The following is an 18,252-nucleotide window of genomic DNA, read 5'->3' as shown; positions in this document are numbered from 1 at the left end:
AAGTCACAGGAAGCAAAACAAAAGACCCATATACACCTCTTCACAAACTGGGGGTGGAGCAATGCATCTTCACATTCTTTCCTATCACACACATTCGGGGGGCACCAACAGTATGCTGGGAAGAGTCCAATGGTTTTTACATGTAAGTTGTTTCCCACGTGAACTGTGGGAAAAGACCTATAATTAACCCTTGGTATAGAGTAGTAAGTTGTGAGATGGAAATAAATCTCATCTGCTTTCAGAGGGTGAGGAACAGCACTTAACACAAAGGAGGTTAAGGTTACAGAGCACGTCCCAGGGACCACGCTTGTTTCCGCTGCATTTTGAGATAGGCAGTAAAATAGCAAAAAGGTCTTCCAGGCACACAGACAAGACAGATGCTTGCATCTGTGAAAAGCCACCAGACAGCCTTCAGTAGTTGCAGACTGGGTCGAAAGACAGGATGGAGCAAGGAGAGGCGACTGACCTGGCCACCAGAAAAGGCTCCGAATGTTGCCGAAAGATCCTGAGAAGTGAAATAACAACTAGATGAAGTTTGGAAGAAAGACCCAAGCCGTGCAACGAAACGACTGAAGGAGAGACAGATCAGATAGAAGGCTGAGCAGCTTCTAGAGACTACTGAGTTCTGGACTGGATGATGTGGAGCTAGTTCTGGCCTGTGCCTCTTGACTCTACCCTCCCCCTCCCCCCAAAAGCTCATCTTAGCCAGTCAATGCATGAACACATGAATAATGGTAGCAGAGACGGTGAGAAAGGGACACATTTGAGAACATATTTAACAAATCAGAAAGGTCATAATGGAGACTACGTAACTTCTACTTGAGCATTAGACAGGCTTCATCCCTGAGATGCTCAAATACCCTTGGAACTATAGCTTAATTGTGTTTCTGACTATGTTCTACTGGAGAAAGTGAACTTAGTAACAGGTTCAAAACATTTAGGCTGAGAGCTCTGTATCATCACTTCTATTTTTAATCATTCCTTTCATGTCCAGCGCATAAATGAGAGGACACGACATGGCTGTGTATGGCCCATTTCCTCTTCCTTCCTCCCTGTCAGTGTGTGAAGTACCTTCTAGGTCTCATCAAAACCTACCCCAGCGGTCCACCAGTGGCTCAAGCCTGTAATCCTAGCTATTCAGGAGGCTGAGATCTGAGGCTCACTACTTTAAGTCAACCCTAGCAGGAAAGCTTGTGAGACTTTTATATCCAATTAGTCACAGAAAAATCCAGAAGTGGTGCTGTGGCTCAGGAGGTAGAGTGTTAGCCTTGAGCTAACACTGGACCCAGTGCAAGGCCCAGGACCAGCAAAACAAAAAACAAAAAACCTACCCCCGTTGAAGCACAAATTCATTGGCTTGGATTCTAGAAAGACTGAAATCTTGTTTGTTTTCTGGAAGGTCCTCATAGGGAGCTTGCACAATGAATGTTCTGGGTGACCTTCTAGGTCCCTACTCTCCCTCTGTACATTGCTTGCCAAGGGTATTGGCAGAGGATGGTGAGTTCTTAATAGCCAAGCTTCTGCTCAGCTCCAGCTTCTAGACTGCTGGGTTTTATACTGGATAGTGTCAAGGCTAAATGTGATTTGTGTCCCTTGATACTGCCTCGGAAAAATGAGCCACATCTCAGTCAAACAAGGATGATACTTCCCTTGTAGAAACTGTGAAATAAAAAAACTACCCAACAACTATCACAACAACCCTCACAGACATGTCCCTTGTTCTCCTATCCTTTTAATGAATACTTCCCAAATCTAATTGCTCCAAGTAGCTCCAAGCTCCTCCTACATATTTTGGTATTCTATTTGTCAATATTCTATGACTACTGACCCCCCCCCCAACACACACGTTCTATAGAACCTTTCCCAGTGTTCTACTCTAGCCCTTTCCTACAGAAGAAGTAGGTCAGTCCTACCTGCCTGAAGAATGGACAAAATATAACTGGACCAGAGCCCAGGAAAATGGCCTCCTTGGTGCCAAACAGCAAAGGAAAGAAGGCTGAAAAAACAGAGCCAAGTCTTTTTTACTTCCTAGAGACTCTCCTGCCATCCTATTTGTTTATCCACACTTTGTGTTACATTCACTCTGCTGGACTTGTTTTTCCCCCCTTTATTCCAAACTGTAACAGTGTCACTTGATCTTGGAGAAAGATGCTTTTATGGTAGTTTCCTGACCCTTGTGAATTTTCCAATTTTTAAATGAAGAATCATCATTTAAGAATGCCTCATTGAGCCGGGCGCTGGTGCTTACACCTGTAATCCTAGCTACTCAGGAGGTTGAGATCTGAGGATGGCAGTTCAAAGCCTGCCCAGGCAGGAAAGGCCGAGGGACTCTTATCTCTAATAAACCCCTTCCAGCAAGTTAGGCAAACACTCCATCCCTGAGCTGCATGCTGAGCCCCCTTCCTTATGTCTTGGTTTTTTGAACACATAAGTGATTTAAACTAAATGAGACTACATTGCCAATCTATCACAAATTGCTTTTTCAACCTATTCATTTTGCATATGCAGTTTCCCACATTACATAACAAATAGTATTGTTATGGGAAAGTCAGCACAACTATCTGTATCTTAGGCCTTGGGTGTGTTGAGATATTAAGGCAAGATAGGAAACACAGTGAAAATGATAGGAAAGTTTAACAATAACAGCAAAAGTAGATTTGTCTACAGCAGAGCAGGTCTTCTCAGAGATTGGTGATGCACTTCTTTACCCAGGTCTGTAGGGGTTTCAGGAGAGGTGTTTAGAGAACCTTTCATAAGTTTATCAAGAAAGCATTAAGCTGGGTGCTGGTGGCTCACACCTGTAATCCTAGCTATTTGGGAGGCTGAGATCTGAGAATCACAGTTCAAAGCCAGCCCGGGCAGGAAAGTCTGTACGACTCTTATCTCCAATTAACCACAGGAAAACCAGAAGTGGCGCTGTGGCTCAAGTGGTAGAGTGCTTGCCTTGAGCTGAAGAGCTCAGGGACAGTGCCCAGGCCCAGAGTTCAAGCCCTATGACTGCTTTAAAAAAAAAAAAAAAAAAAAAAGCCTTGAGTCTTTTGTTAGTTATACCCCATCACAAACCCCACCACAAATGTTTTGCAATAGGAAAACCTATTTGTTGGTAAAAAGTCCTTTCAGATAAAACCTTATTTTATCATGTGCAGCCTTTCTAGCAAGAGAATGTCTTCATGTCCCATCATTATCCCATCAAGATTACCTAAGTATAACCCTAACACTAACCTGCTGTAACAGCTTTTAGCCTTCGGGTTTTTGCCCTTGCCTCCCTGTTTCAATTTTTGGAACATTTCTTTGTTTGTGTATGCAACCTTTTTTATCTTTTTTTGTTTTTTTTTTTAGATAAGCTTCTTCTCAAATAAGTCTCACCTCATTTCCTACTGACTGTTTCCTTTTTTACTTCTTCATCTGTCCACATAGTGCGGTAGGAAGGTATGTAAACTTTATTGTGGCTTGAATGTTTTAAAAGGTCCTTTTAAACATTTTTATTTAGCTTCACATGACTAAGAGCTATGGATGACTAACATAACAAACTTATCTATCTTAATACAAGAAGAAAGCAAAAGGTAAAGGGGGGAAAAAAACTTCCAAAGGACTTTGTACAGCCAAAACGATATTAGTGCCATTTGCAAGAAGGCAAAAAGGGAGAAAATACACAAAAAGCCCTGAATCTTTACATATTAACTCTGTAATTTATAGTTTACAAAAGGAAACTTGATAGGTAATTATTTGGCCTAAGCTGACACGGGAGATAAGAGGAGGAACTTCCACTGTCATGCAAGTTTTGCGACATAACAGTCCAGAAATAGTAAAAGTGAAAAGATGCTCTGCTAATTTCTTCAGAATCTGAAGAGAATGAAGTCACTTGCTCCTGAGTGTGTTTGGGGGACAGGGGGACCTCCTCAAATCTCCTGGTTGGCTTGTCAAATAAAGATCAGAGTTTTTAAAAAGGAACAGTGCAAAATGCACGTGGATAATCAGAGAAGTATCGGTTTACTACAGCAAGAGCAAAACGAAAGTACTTCCCGTGTTGTGGGAATGAGCTACGCAAAAGAGCTCCAGGTCCTGAGGAAGCGGTGTTGGGACAGGTTACAGCTGGTTTAGGCTGAGGGAAGGGCCAGATAGTTCTGTCCACATGAGGGGCGGGCTCAGTGATGAACAGTTTGGAGTAGCAAGGGGTTTTGTTTTGTTTTGCTTTACATTTATTAGTTCAGCTTATACTTTTCTTCATGTTAACCTTTCACAGTTTTGCTCAGCTTATCAAACTTACATGTTTTATACTAGTCGCAACTGCTGTAAATTCCCTTACTGCCTAGTAAGTTATTGCTGGCAGAAGAAAGCTACTGGTTTGAAAATGCTAGGTTTGTTTCTAGCTATTTTATGACTCTCCTACTATTTCTATTTCTATTTCATTTATTTATTTATTTTTTACGGAGACAGGATCTCACTATATAGCACCGGTGGCCTTAAATTCGCTATTTAGCCCTGGCAGGTCTCAAACTCATGACCTGCTTGCCTCAGCATCCTGAGAGTTGGGATTACAAGCCTGAACCACCACACCCACGCTTAGTTATAATAGCTCTAACTGCTCTTAGGTTTTAGATGAATGATCTTCTCTTTTACCACAAAAGCCAGTTATGGATTCTTTTCTATGTTTGTAAATCCCAATTTATTTAAAACAAATTGTTTAATTTCGCTACATTAGCTGCAAGATGATGCGTGTGGAAGGTGGTGAGACCAATAATCCCACTTGTCCTAGATTGCTGTGGAAATGCTTTAATGCTTCACACCCTGAAGTATGACGGTTTGTTCTAGCATCCTAGAAGATACAGCTGGACATGTTAAAAGAAATTCCACCCCATTCCATTGTACTAAATGTTTTATGAAAGCTGGACCTAATGTATTATTAAATTTCTTTATGTGCCTTTTCTCTTACTATTGATTGAGACCGTCGTGTGGGTTTCTTCCTGCATTTGTTTAACCTTGAGCTTGGTATTTATCCAAGGCTTTTTAAAAATGATCCAGAGTAGACAAGATCATTGTGTAGTTTCTGGGATCCTGAGAGTCATTGTTTTCTACTTCTAGAAGCATCAAGACAAAAGTCACTTCCAGAAATGCCAAGGAGGATTTCTGGAGGAAAGGGTGGAACAAAAGGCTTGAAGGAATCTGGAAAGAGATGAGAAGTCACCTCCTTACCCCAGTTAGTCTTCACTTTTGTGTCAGACAAGAAGGTTTTGCTTCTTGTGAGGTGAAATCCAATCCAGCACACACAAATGCTCTACCCTTGAGCTACATCCTCAGCCTTTTGCTCTCCACTCTAGTCATTCATAGGGTGTGACTAAACCTCCAAAGAATACAAGTGAAAACAAAAAGATAATCCTTAATTCATAAGAGCTTAGCAGTGTGTGTTCAATTACCTGAGTAGCTAGCAGTCATCAATGAATGGGGACAATGGTAATCTATGTCCTGTCCTCTCAAGTCAATGCTTTTTGTTTATAATATTTCACTGTAAAGTAAAAACATACAGTTTTCTGTATTACTTAATACTCTAGGCCAATTGTAACACACTTCCAGCCCTTCTCATTGCTCCTAATTTAGGCAGTCAAGTGAGCAAGACATTGCAGTCATAGTAGTCATATCAAAACCAACACCATACCCCAGTATTTGTCTTTGGTGCATATGGGCAAGTGGACGAACATTATCCTCTACCAAGAAAGGCTGAGAAAAGAAGGGAAAAACATTCTTATTTTGGCTAGAAGGGTCTCTTTAACACTGACAGGTGAAATCCCTTGTACTTCAAAGTTATTCTCAGATCCTTCTCTCCTGCCTGCCTCACTCTGTTCTCCATCACCAGTTTGCCATTGGTTTCTAAGACCCTAAAGGATCATAATTTGCATTTGCAATAGCATCTTTCACTCTGTATGGAACCCAGCATAGGAGCTCACATCCTACCTCCTTTTAATACAAATAGTCCCTGCTTCAGAAAGTCCTTTTTTTTTTTCTTTTTTGGTCAGTCTGGAGCTTGAACTCTGGGCTTGGGCGCTGTCCCTGAGCTCTTCGGCTCAAGGTGAGCGCTCTACTGCTTGAGCCACAGTGCCACTTCTGGTTTTCTAGTGGTTTATTGGAGATAAGAGTCTTTTGGACTTTCCTACCAGGGCTGGCTTTGAACCATGATCCTCAGATCTTAGCCTCCTGAGTAGCTAAGATGACAGGTGTGTGCCACAGGCACCTGCAGGGAGCCAATTAACGTGGTGGCATGCCTGGGTCAGTGAAGAATGTGTGTAGTCTGTCACAGGGATTAAATCAGAACCTCTCCCAAGTACATTCAAAGCTTATGGCCCATGGGACTATTATCTCCTGCACAACACTCTGCCAAGGCAGTTGGGTCCTCACAGGCAAAGGTTTTACCTTCTTTGACCCCAGGCTTGTTCCAAATAACCTTGTGGTTCCAGCCAGTCTATTTCTCCAACCCTTGAGTCTGGGCCAACAGACTGTGGCATTAGTAACTGAGTGTCAGATGCAAAGCTGGGTCTGGAGAGCCTTTGCATGTTCCTGTCTCCCCTGTAGCCTTTCTGTCAACGCCATAAACATGTCCAGGCTGGCTTGCTAGACGAGAAGGGTCATGTGGAATAGGCCAGCTTAGGTTAGCTCAATCACCTGCTTCCCCAGAGGTGTGAGTCCAACCAGGTTGAAAAAGCCATAGACTGACCCACAGCAACTGAATATGCGTAATCAACAAACCCTGATTCGTGTATGCTGCTGAGTTTGTGTGACTGTTTGATGAGTGTTACCACGGCCATCAATGGCTGAGCCAAGAGCTCCTACAGGGAGATGTTTACAGTCACGTTAAACATGGTAACAGGAGTGAAATGTGCTCAGGACAGTGGTGAGGCCATGAAGTGAGCCATGCTTGGGTTTGAATTCTGATTCTGCAGCCTGAAAGTAATAAACACTTGGGCATGTGTGAATAAAAGGCCAAAACAAAACCCTCCATTTGATAGTGTTGTGTGAGAAATGAATGAAATACCATACATCAGTAAAGGCCTCAGAGCAATGCACAGTACTTGGGAAGTCCTCCATATAAGGTCTACATTGTGAAGACAAATATAAAATACAGACACAACCCGATCACAGAGACTTCAAAATAAACTGTGCAAACTCTTGCTCGTGTCTAAGCCTGCTTCTCTAGACTACCTCCTGACTGTCCTTCCTCCTCCTGCTCATATTCCTGTAGTGCCACAGAGCTGCTGGGAGACACGCTCCAAGTAAAGGCCATCTCCTGTTATCAAGCAGGGATTCCTTTTCCATGTGCTAACATTAGAGACCACTGCCCCTCCCCCACCGCCCCCCACTGCCCTGTCTCTTGCTTCTTGAAGAAATGAGGAGGAAGGAGGAAGAAGAAGGGACCAAAGAGCTGGAGACAAATGGGGTAGAAGAAAACAAAGAGGAAGAAAAAGAGCAAAATGTGTGTTGCTGTGCTGCAGGCCTGCTGCTTTATCCAATTAGGAAATACAGTTGATAAGCCGAGCAAGCTGGCCCTGGCCCAGAGGCTTCACACCCCAAAGGATGTGGCAGATGCTCACACCCTAGTGTGTCAGTGCCCCAAGCGAGGTATGGGATGGCAGGGAGCGGGAGGGAGGAAAGGGAGAGAGGGGAGTGAATTAGGAGACCAAAAGTGGAACAGAGAATAGCTAGAAGAAAGGAAGGAAGGAAGGAAGGAGGAATAAAAAAAAAAGGGACAGGTGGAGGTACCCAAAGGCAGAAGAAGGAAGAAAGGAGAAGAGACACAGGAAAGTATTAGTCAAAGATGAAACCGGAAAATGTCTTTCTAAACCCATCATCTTCTAGGAGCTTGTCTTGTCTGGAGCTTTTTATTTTCAAGGGTCCTAGAGCCTGACGTAGTATCACGTTCTATTCTCTCTCTCTCCATCCCCCCCCCAGAACCCTCCCCCCTTCTCCCTTCCCATTTCTTTCTCCTCTCTGCCGCATTTTTTGTACATGGTACCCAGAAAGTGTTCTCTCTTAGGACTGCAGAACAATTACACCGAAAGGCTCACTGTAAAGATGCCTTTGATCTCAGCGGCTCTTATCCAACGAGTCCCTTCACAGAGCAACAAGCTGTCGACAGAAACAAGGGAAACACATTAACACCTTAAAGCCAGCTCCTTCCTTGAGCTTAGGCTTCAGAACACAATGCAAGTGAGCCCACTCTGCCCATGGTGCAATCAATGTTAGTAGTGTTGACAGGTCACCGGGTGGACCCCTAGTTCCCAGCAGGCCCTCAAGATGTACCACCTCAGTTAATCCTCATAATAACTCTATGAGGAATGGAACTGATTAATAAAGGAAACAGAAGGCTCAAGGGCAAGCCAGGGACGGAGGCTGGCTTGGACTCACACAAGGTCACTTATCGTAAGAGTGATAAAGTGGAGAGTGAGGGATGAAGCCGCAGGCATGGGGGTCACACAGCTGGAAATCTGGGCACCAGGATGGGTGTGACTCAAGTTGGCCTGACACCTAGCCCACGCTTCCCACTGCCCTTCACTTCCCTCTCAGAGAGGCAGCTGGAGAAGAAAAGGCAGTCTCTCCAGAGGTCTTTCTCTTCAGCCTCAACAGATGCCTGGGTATGAGCTAGTCCTCCAAAGAGGCACAGCTTCCATTCAGAACATGAACTCCCAGGAGCTACAGGAAGCCACCTCCTTCTCTTCTCTCTTTTCTTCTTTGACCTCCTCTGCCTTCTTTACAACCATAGTCCCTACACGGCGAGCTTGATGCCAAGGGCACGACTGTATCTAACCAAACAGAGGTGAGCTGAGCCATGGGGCTCCTGTCCCTGCAACCCCTCGAGCATTGTATATGTAAGAAGAAACATCTGGGTAAGCAAGACACTAGGCCTAGTTCTGAGACAGCTGAGGAATGCTGGCAGAAAGGGAGACAAATACGTCCTGCTATGTGTACAGGAAGTTGGCTACACAGCTCACTTCACGGGAAAGAGTATTTTATGTCTATAACCTTAAGTGATGAGTAGGCCCATTCATGTTCTCTTTGAGTCGGGGTAGAGACACTTGTAATATTGTTCTGATGCTCTGTCCCCATCGTGGGTCTCTCTGCTGGGTCTGGAGGAAACAACACAGCTCATCAGAAAACACACAGACAGATCAAAGCTTTGCCCAACACCCCCCCAGCTCTGGCTGAGGCTTGTTTTGCCCTGAAGCCCTGTCAAGTGGAGGAATCGCTCCCCTTAAAGGGTTGCTGAGGCTAGACAGCAATGAGAGAAGGCCCCTTTAGTAGGTGTGGAGACCTGACTTCCCTCCTGTCCTGTTTTCCTCTAGTCCCCACTCCAGCTAAGCCTGTTAGACATCAACACACATGACCCTGTGCCCAGGACAAGCACTTTGCCTTGAGGTGGTGCATCAGCACTCAAAAGTGGCCCTAACTTGACTTGGCAGCTTCTCACTTGGCAGGAGGTTGGCCGGGATTAGCAAGGCCTCTCATTCCAAGGGTGTGTGTCATCATGCTTCTTGCCAAAAGCTGTCAGCAAAACCTGCCTCCTTGAATCCTCTGAGCTTCGGTGCGAGAGCTCACAACCATAGCCTGAAGAGGCAGTTAGGTGGAGAGAGAATGAGTGTTCCCGTTAGAGGTCGGGGCACGTGTGGCCCCAGGATTTCCCATCACTACCCCTCTACCAGCTCTTCTCTAGGCCAACCTCCCCTCCTCAGACCTATGGGATCAGAAGGTGGCAGAAGACAGGGCACTGGTGGCTCTGGGATTTCTACATTCTACATCTATACCTTTCCTACAGCTATCATAGCATCTGGAGGTAGAGAAGGAACAGGGTGGTCAGAAACAAATTCACAGTGCCAGCTGTCTTCAACACCAGCGGGAGACATATTTTAGATCTTGCAACACTGGGCCCCTGAGAGGTGGGTATGAACAGTCGTGAAATGAGAAGCAAGAAGGCCCTCCCTGTCTGTCCCCATACCCATGGTTCTGCCCCATACCGCCTTCCACCACTTAGCACTATGGAGGGACAAGAGTAGTTTCCTGTGTACTATTAAGACTTGGAGAAAGGAAGGCTTCATAAGACAGCTAGCCAACTGCTAGTTGGTTCAAATTCTGGAAACTGTCTTGCTGAAAGGGTCTTTCTTCCAAGATTGCCGGAGTAACACAGGAAGGGTGTAATAAAGAAAGCCCATTGTAATCTGCTTGACAATAAAACCCCACCTACTAAAGGACAAGCCAACAAGACAAATGGAAGGGATGAAGTGGAAACTCAAGGCCACTATCTCCTCATCCTCTGCAGAGGTCCACAGGGGGCTGATGGCTGTCAAGATCTTCAGTGTTCCACAGAAGTGCTCTGAAAGGAGGGTCTTCTTCCTTCAACACCAACATCTGGATCTCCCCAGTGTACCTGCTGCACATCTATGGGCTCCTTTTGCCCTCTTGCCAGCCCTGTGACATGGTGAGGACTAAGTGTGCACATTTTCCCAGTAGAGCGACTGAGCTGCTAAGCAACGTATGTGGCTCTCCTTAGAATGAGCAGAGCCCTGTCTTCTTACGTAGCAGGGAGACATGCTCTCAGACTGACTGTCTTTTTTCAGAGAAAGGCTTTTCCCGTGTTTCAATGACCACACACACACACACACACACACACACACACACACACACACACACACACACACACACACACACACACACACACACACACACACACACACACACACACACACACACACCTAGACCCCGGGCAGCTCTTCCATCCATCATCAGAGCTGCAGACCTAGTCATTTGAAACCTGAACTTTTCAAAGTGCTGCCATGGCTACTTATGACACCGGCTATTTCCCTTTTGGGTTATAGGGAAATTTTGGTTCCGACTTAGAGGAGACAGTGAGGCAGGAGACTAACGAAGCAGTGGTGTTTGCTGATGTCCACTGTGAACATGGATCCTAAGTGCACACCAAGAGTGCAGGCTTGCTCTCTAGAGTGACACCCTGAGCTAAACTAAACAAAGAGAGGAAAGCAGGACTTCTGTTACATCTGTACATTTGGATGAACATAGATAGGATTCAGGTGTGCCTCTAGATGGGCAGCTTTTCCAGGAGACCCACAATTCTGCCCTGCTCCAGTCTCTAAGTACAGCTCCCACAAGCCAGCATGCTTCTCTAAAAGCTCCTTGCCTTGGCTTCCCGCCAGTGTTCTCTGCAATTCTCTCACACGGAAGTTCACAGAGAGTCCTAACCGATCTGTGGACTTCTGGTCACTGCCTACAGACCTGCTGTATTCTCAGCCAATTACGTTAAAGGCAAACTCCCCCTCCAGCCTGTTGACCATCAGCCTCTGCCACAGGTTTCCTCATGCTGCGAACCTTACTCAATCTTGTTATGTTTTAAGCTTCAGTGACCCCTCTCAGGCAGGATGGAGAAATGGAATGGAATCGACTGGAATCCAAAGACCCTATCTGTAATGGGAACCTTAGAGATAGAGGTTCCAGGAGCCTCCCTCCCCTCTTCCTCATCCATTAATTAATGGAAGGAGAGGTTGGGACCCTAGCAAAGGATCCTTGCAACTTTAACAATTAAAAAAAATTCTTTCTTCGAGTTCAGCAAATATTGTGTATTGCAGATTCCTGCCACAGGCCCGGTATAAATCATTTCACAAGGGACTTAGACAATTGCAGACCTTCCTACCTGGTCTTTCTGCCACCTGCAACCTCATCTTCCCACAGAGTGGCTGAATGATTCTTCCTAGTTTGTCCTCACTATGATCAAAGCAACCAATGGCTTCCCATCTGGGAAGCAAAGACCTCCCCTGTCAGACATATTGCTCCTGTCTTGTACTCTCTGTTTGAACTGAGCTGATCTGTCTTGTCTCTGGGCACATTTGCTTCAGATCCTCCCCGTCTCTACTTGTTCTACCATCATCATGGTCCAGTTGAAGCCCTCCTTCTCCTCCCTATCCCAGTGCTGTTGAAGATAGCTCCTATCAACTTCTCTTATGTTTAATGCTGATGATACAACTTTGCAGTTAGCATGTATCAGCCTAGAATGGATATGTATATATATATTAAGTGACTTCATAACTTTTAAGTAATTACATATGCTCAAATTTTATTTTAAATCCTTCCAGGCCAAGGCCATGCCCCTGGCTTGTACAGATGATTAACAAAAGGTTATTGATTTTTTTTTTTAAAAAGAAGTCATTTGCTTAACAAACTTTCAGTGGGCACTAACCGTGGGCTAGGTTCTGAGAACATATCAATAAAACCCAAGCTCTGGAAGCATGCAGTGTGGAGGTGGAATCCGGTAAGTAAACAGATGATTAAGAGTGTGGCTTCACACAGGGGTCCGAAGGTTGGGGTTGAAGGGTTGATCACTAACCCAGATGCAGAGAGAGTAAAGGGAAATTGGCCAGATGAGGGAAGAGATGAAGGATGATCAAGGTAGAGGGAACAATTACATGAAGATGTAATGACAGGAGAGAATGTATGATTCAGAGAACTGATGGTAGCGGATGTGCTTATATTCCTTATCTTGAACTTGGGGGCCAGAAGAGGAGTACAAGTTGAGAGTGGACAGGCAATGGCCTGAGATATCCAGATTTTACCCTCAAAGGAGTAAGGATGGATTAACAAAGTGCAGGGCAGTCACCTGACTGACTCCTTTCAGGAAGGCATGTGACCCCTCCCTGCACAGAGGCAGGATTAAAAGAAGAAACAACCATGGTGGGCTGTGTGGGTTTCAGGGTTATGAGTAAGGTGGGCTGGATACGACTTTTGCCCAACTAGACACAGAAAAGGAAAAGGTGAGATTAGCCTGGACGTATAAATGAGTCCATTCCAAGGAACAGACAGTGTCTGAGGGCTCTCTTAATCCTCCAGGGCCCAGGGACTCCACATGGAGGCCCATGGAGGTCAGAGGCCTCAGCTTCATAGGAGCATCTAGACTTCAAAACAGCAATGCGAGCTGCAGGTACAGACATAATCAGCCTGAAGTCTCTGGAAAGAATACAGACAGTGAGAAGAAAATCAAAATAAAGGCCCTGGGGGAGAAACTATGATGCTTTAAAGACCAAGAGGGAAGAAAGGCATGCAGGAGAGGCCAGAATTTGTAAGAAGTAAACCAGAGTTTGGACAATCCAGAGAAATGGAGCTGACTAAAGAGAAGGGCTTCTGAGGACACTGTGGATTGCTCATGATGCATTACTTTGCCTCTTAATCGAATAATCTTCATCAGACAGATAAGCAACAATGCAACTAGAACAGATTAAATACATTGCATGGGGTCCAATGACTAGGGATTGGATGAGCTTATATTTAAAATTAACATTCACTTGAAAAATTTTTTACATTTCCACTCCCTTCCACACATGTCCAACAGCTCCAAAGACATAGTTTACAAAGCTTAAGTGGCACAATTTCTCTTAAGGAACATTCACATGGTACCTACGTAAGGCAGGAGTTCGTAGATGCTTCTTGTGATTGTAGGTGATTTAGGTCTGTGGGAGAAATGTGGAGTCTTTTGTTTTGTTTGCTGCAGATCCTGGGGCTTGAACTCAGGGCTGGACACTCTTCCTGAGAGTTGTTGTTTGCTCAAGTCTAGCACTTTGAGCCACAGTTCCACTTTCCAGTTTTCTGGTGGTTAATTGGCGATAAGTGTCTCACAGCCTCTCCTATCTGGACTGATCCTCATGTGATTCCAGGGGTGAGCTGTAGGCAGGCTTGTGGGAAGCCCATAGGAGCATGGTAGGATGAGAAACCTAGACAATGGAGGCACTTCCTTTTGCTGTCGATTGCACATATTACTTAACCTTCTTATGCCATCTTTGTATGCATTTTATTTCTGTATCTGGAGTATGATGTGAGGGAAGGGAGCAGCATGGCCGGTGAAAATGCCTGTATAAACACCCTCTCTAGACTACAACTGGAGACAGCCCATAGGCTGTGCAAATGACACAAAACAGGATCATTCTCTTCCTCCCTATTAATGATAATTCTGAAAGGTTATTAAGTAAGTGTTGCTAGGCGATAGGAGCTGTGTGTACGGGGGTGTATGCTAAGTGAGGAATATAGATTCCTGTGGAATAAATCAATGGAGTCAAATGGTACTTAAACAAAATAGATTCTTTTGTGTCCCCAGGGTCTTATTGGGGCTAAGATGAGCAGTCTCCCAATACTGCCAGCCTTCGCAGTTACTGATGAGCACTCTGCTATTTCAGAAGTCTTGTTACTGTCCAGGGGATATATACCAGGTGTGATGAGGAAGACTGACATCTTCCTGCTGACAGGAAGGACATTATAAAGATGCGACAGCCTGGTCTCCAGTCACTTAAGAAGAAGAGAGGGAAGGCTACAGAGCAACACACACATTTTACAGAATTAACATTCATTCATTGAGTGTGTATCTGAATTTTATATTCAGATGCAAGCCAAGACTTGGGGGAAAAAAGGGCAAACTTGGACTTTGAAAATAAATTCAAGTCCTACAGAGGAGGAAAGTTTCTGAGCAACTGCTGATTTAGGCAAGTAATAAAAAACAGAGGGGTTTATTAAATGCAGTTCTTTTCACATGGGTAAGGAGAAAAGGGCATGTAAGCTCTCAAACATATTTATAAACCTGCAATGATTCAGTCCTATAGCCTCTCGTACATGTACTGGAATAATATTTTACACCAGACAACTTCTTAGAAATGTGTTGTTTCAGAAAAATGGAAAAATTTTAAGCTTGTACTAAGATTAGCCAAGCTAAACCCATCTGGCTCCTGTCTTATGTAGTCTATAGAGAAATCTTCACGGGACAAAACTCTGCTTTTATATTCCATGGCACAAGGTGAAGTTTGTGTCGTCCTAGGGTAAAGAGAAACTAGGCGGTAAGTCATCATGAAACACTCAAATCATCCATTTGATAGCTCTCAGCACTTCAAATCCATGTTCACCATGCACGTGAAGGAAAACGACTGTGACCTTTTAGTGGACCAAGAAAATTTCAGACTACTTCTGAAATTCCAGTGTGTTGACAAATTCTGCCCAGCTAGTATTTCCTAATGCAAACCACTGAATGGAAGTCACTTCTTAATCATGAGAGCTGAGTTGGCCGATAAGGAGACTTAACAGTGAAGATGTACCAGGCAAATGCCAGGTGGGAGGGGGCAGGAGTCAGACTTTTCAGAAAGGAAAAGATGGTAGTGTTGCCGGATAAAGACAAATAGATTTCGGCATCTGAGGGGGAATCAAAGTGTCGACTGGCTTCCTGGTGTGCCTGAGCAGGATGGGGACTTTGCAGCATGCAGAAGAGGTTGATAAGTCACAGCCTCAATTGAAAGCATCAAAGAACTGGAGCTGGTGATTTGGTTCTGAAACAGGATGTAAAGAAGGGCAGTGGATGAGATAATTCCTTAAGGTGGGTAATTTTTAGAACAGGTTTCCTTTCTTCTCTCCCCTTTCCTCTCTCCCTCCCCAACTCAATTTGTGGGAAAGAAAGAAGCAAAAGAAAGAAGAAAATCTTGAATTTCCAAAGCTGATGAATGTCCCAATCTGGAGAGGGTTTTTTATTTTTTCCACATAAGAGAAGGTAACATTGACTTTTTAATATTTACAAAATCTACCATACCAAAGGAAATTAAGTAATTCTTTCTTAAAAGTCTATGAAAGAATGATAAGAAAAGTATCAAACAGAACCTAAGTGCTACTCCTCTGACTTTTGTTGCTTTAAATGTGCTATTGTAATAAAAACAGATCCATTCAATGTTTTTGTCTGCCTAAATAGAGATCTCCAGTTTAGTAGGCATCATGGGGAAAAAATAGATACCATGGTCTCCCTTATTTGTAATAGTTAGTATACATCTAAGATAATCTTAGCAGATGAGAAGAAAAGCTCAATAGCTATGTACACATGACCATATAAGATGATGCTAAGAGAAATGAACTCCCAGACATGGACACGAAGTTTTTTCTTTGTTGTTGTTGATCTCAATGTACTACGTGATTTCTTTTTTCTCTTGTGTTTTTCCCCCTATGGTTTATCCCCTGTTGTCATTGCATTCGATTTTGGTACCCTAGGTATTGTATATACGTTTATCTGAATTAGGGAAGGGAGGGAGAACAACAAGATGGTGAGAAAAAGGACAAAGGGGAAACCTATACATCAGCAATACTCACAAGACAATAATATGTTGGAAATGATCTACACAACTTGAGGGCAAGAATGGGAGGGGTGGGAAGGAGTGAGAAAAATACGGGAAGGGGTAACAGACAAGAAACGTAATCATGCGTTACTTACATAACTGTAACCCCTCTATAGATCATCTTGACAACAAAAATTTAAAAAAATTGTAAAGTCATTCTATTTTTTCTAATCACAACAGTAAGTAAGGTCTTGTTGTTTGGATCTCTAGAACGTGACTACATGTAATAATTAGGAATGGTATCTCCTAACTTTATTTTCTACCTATGGCTAAAATCTTCAACCCCGGATATAGATGAGATTTACCAGTCAGCTTCTTTGCAAGACAGATGTTCAACACCCTCCCCAGCTCAGTCAGAACATCTGAAAACAGGCCTGGGTTCTCTGATTGCTTTGTTTACTTGTGAATGAAAGAGGAAATCACTTTCTCACACTCTCTTAGTGGGAGTGTGAATCAGTTCAATTCTTCTGGGGCCTACACACTGGGACCCAGCAGTTCTGCATCGAGGAACAAAGCTTTACATCTATCTACCACGCAAGTGAGCAACAGTATCCACAGCAAGAACCAACTTAAAAACCTAGAAACAATGTTCAATGCATCATAGCGCATCCAGACAATGGGGTTCTATGTAGCTGATGAATCTATACCTACCATGGTGGAAAGATCTTCCAACGAGAGTAAACTCTAAAAGGCAAGTTGTGTAACACTGTCACACATGCATGTGAGTATACACACATAAATATTTCTATATTCCCATTTGCACACCCACACATGTGTAGAGATGCATGGTGAGTATGTCCCTGTGTGTTTATAAAGACAAAAGCTACGTAGGCAAGCAACTGTTGATAGTTAACTCCGGGAACTCAAGTTATACTACTGTATGGTTCTGGTTCATTTTAACAAGCATTCTGGGATGCTTTGGCAATGAGATATTTTTAAATAAATTGTTTAAAAAACTGCCACTAGTAAAATAAATAAATAATACTAAGAAAAAAAAATGTCCATCCGAGATTCTCATGTGAAACCAACATTAAGAATCACTCCGATAGAGGAAACGGCCCCCTGTGGATACAAGGAGCAGGCACCACAGGCATGTCTGGGAGGAAATCAAGGACCCAGGTAGTGAGAGTATTCACACCACATCATAGGTGTGACTCCCTAGAAGGTGGTGCTGTAGAAGCCATCACCCAGGTGTTCAAAATTTGCTACAACCGATTTCTCATTAACCCCAAAACTTTCCCCCCTCCCCACTCTAAAGACTATTTTACTTATGCTCTGAAACATTCCCAGCTATTGCTTCTTGCCAAGGTAAGTTTACTCAGATAGGTACTCATAGACCACGTACCTTTAAAAAAAAAAGAAAAAGAAGAAATACCAAATCCACGGATCTCTCAATAATCAAATATTACAACATGAGGGTGATATTTACCTGAAGAGCTGGTAACATTAACTCAGACCTCCCTCTTCTCCGTCTGTTCCCCTGTAATCTTTGTTCTACTTTATTCACCTCCCTATCCTATCCCGGGGTCAATTTCGCAAAGACAGGTAGCGGTAAGCTGTGTGTGGGAGTGTTCGACCTTCTCAGTATGTCTAGACCTTTAGTCAGAACAGGGTATACAGGACACAAGTTAGCCCAGGGCAAGAACACATACTTGCCTGCCCTCCTACTAACGCCAATTTTCTGGAAGTAGGCGTGTTGCCACAGCAACTTGAAAATCACATCAATTATGCCGCCTCTACCCTCTTAACCTCTTAAACACGCCATGTTTGAGGTACGTGGTTCAATACCATGGAACTGTAAAGGTGTTGGTCCCCTACCTCCAACACACACTGTACAGAAAAGTCTCTGCTCTGAGGAGTTGGGGGCACTCAGTCCCTCAAAAGCATACATATTTCTATTCTCTTTTCTCATTTTTTGTATTTCTGACCCATGAACCATGACATTGACATGAACGATCCTTTCCTGTGAATGACTGTTCCCTATTTAATGGAAAAATTCACTGTTAATATCAGTCCAGAAAAACTCAATGAGTCATTTATCATATCCTTCCTGTCTACTGATATTTTTTGCTCA

General features: G+C 43.8%; 1 protein-coding gene across 3 annotated transcripts in view; it reads right to left on the bottom strand.

The window, feature by feature from the left end:
• Hlf (HLF transcription factor, PAR bZIP family member) overlaps positions 1–18,252 on the bottom strand; it is a 51,528-nt gene that overhangs the window by 7,029 nt on the left and 26,247 nt on the right. The gene's annotated exons all lie outside the window — the stretch shown is intronic.

This window comes from Dipodomys spectabilis, unplaced genomic scaffold (genome assembly GCF_019054845.1).
Source record: "Dipodomys spectabilis isolate Male_0828 unplaced genomic scaffold, ASM1905484v1 ptg000018l, whole genome shotgun sequence".
NCBI classification, from domain to species: Eukaryota; Metazoa; Chordata; class Mammalia; order Rodentia; family Heteromyidae; genus Dipodomys; species Dipodomys spectabilis.
The sequence above is the reverse complement of the archived record's forward strand: the minus strand, read 5'-3'. Positions and strand labels throughout refer to the sequence as shown.